The sequence below is a fragment of the Rhinolophus sinicus genome, linkage group LG06 (genome assembly GCF_036562045.2).
Source record: "Rhinolophus sinicus isolate RSC01 linkage group LG06, ASM3656204v1, whole genome shotgun sequence".
Classification (NCBI taxonomy): domain Eukaryota; kingdom Metazoa; phylum Chordata; class Mammalia; order Chiroptera; family Rhinolophidae; genus Rhinolophus; species Rhinolophus sinicus.
Window position 1 is genome coordinate 89243630 of NC_133756.1, and position 2056 is coordinate 89245685.

Sequence of the window (2056 nt, forward strand, 5' to 3'; positions counted from 1 at the left end):
AGTAACAGAAAATCCTGTGTTCAGTTTTAAGGTGCCTGGTCTCTACCCTGTTGGCCTGTGTTTCCTAAACTTGTAGAAAAGAATCACCCAAGGTGCTTGTTAAAAGCTGTTTTCCAAGTTCTACACCAGGCCTGCTGCATCACTCTTCAGAGCAGAGGCTTTGAATGAGTTGTTTTAACAAGCCCTCAGGCGGTTCTAACAATCAGGCAAGTTTGGGAACAGCCTGGAGGTGATGTGGGCCATGGGGACTACTTCTAGACCAGTTTTTATCTGAATGTGAGAATCCTCATCCCTCCCCTTGCAGAATTCTAAGTCACAGAACCTCTACGAAATGTCTTCATAGTGAATAGGGGTTGGAATGCTGACCTAGCCTTTGGACTTCTGGGCTCATGAACTAACAAGGTTGTGTGTGATTTTTGCCACCAGAGGCTTCACTACAAATCAGTATACATATTTCCACAGGTAGAAATCAAACAGCAGACATGGAGGAAACGGCATATATTCTGTTTCTCCTTTTCACTGTTTTTTCTTTTTTTAAATTAGGTTATTAAGGGCTTGTGTTTGTAACATACACTAGATACAGATGGACTGAATGCTGCAATGATAAAAGAAAAAAAAAGGTAGAAAGAAGAGAGAGGCTGAATCCTGGAAGAGGGGTCAGAGTGGTGAATAGAAATTTTTATGCATCAGAAAATTATGTTTGTAGCTATTTGGCAACTGTACTGGAACGTGCTTTGATGAAGAGACAAACATTATCTCCTCCTTCAGCATTCTCAGGAGTGCTGGCAATAGCTTCCTCAGAGAGAGTAGTGAGTGATTTGACAATATATCTATACATGCTACGTATAGCGGTTTAGGGATTAGGTTTCATAATGCCAAGTTAGTGTTGCTAAAGCTTCCCATGATGAAAAAATGCTCTCAGTGTTCACTATCTTGGCTTCAAACTGTTCAGAAAGGATTAGTGAGAAATTCTATTGCAATTCATGGTTGATACAATGAAAAGGTGGGGGGATGAGGGAGGAGAGAAAAGAGAAAGAGAGACAATGCCAAAAAATGAAAACTCATTTTAGCTCTGCTATTAAAACCAGATGTATTTTAGGCCCTGTTTCTAGGCAACTGCATAATGGTAATATTCTTGAATCCTTTTTTTAAAGACACACAACTGTCAGAGTTAGTAAAGGTCAGAAGGCAATTATAAAGTAATAAGGATGACATACGAGCAGCAGGATCACTCTAGCATTGCTTGGGAAGCAGTGACATTTTGTATTTTGCATTCATTTTCAGCAACTCTAAGATCTTCCTTGGGGCACTTGGCCATGGCCCTTTGGCAAGACCAGTGACACAATCAAACTTGATCGTGACATTGGCATTTAACCAGACCATTCTATCATTACACCTCTCAAATCATCCACTGGGGGTTGATGACGGTCCCTCCATGTGCATAACATTCCACTGGTTGTTAAGAGGGTATGACAGCGATCTAAGACAATGTAGAATCAATAAAGAACTTTCTAACTGGAAATTGCCTTAAAGAGCAGTCCAACAAGGCTCAGTATACCAGGGGTGCCAAAAAAAATGTATACAAGTGGACACTTTGGTCAGTGTTGCTCAAACAGTAGTTTGCCGTAACCAGAAGTGTTTGGACAGTGATCATAACCATGTTGAGCACCTTTTGTAATTGCAGAAGTCAATCATGACCTTTATTCATCTTTTGTTATCAGTATATATTGAGTATTACAATTTTAATACAGTTTTCCTTTCTTAAAATGTGTATACATTTTTTGGCATCCTCTGTATAGATAAGGAAACTGAAAGCAGAGATAGGAGGTGAAAAGGAGAGAGAAGAAAACGAATATCTATGAAGTGCATGGATGTACCTACTTTAGGTTCTCTAAAGGTAAAGAGGTCTTCTATCTAGTGTTGATTCTGTTATAGTGTGTGTGAGACCTTGTGACAAAGAAGGAAATTAACATTTACTGAGTTGCTCAAATACTTTGCTAGGCTCTTTTTTACCATTTGATTTTCACAATAATTGTATAGGGCTTATATGTAACAT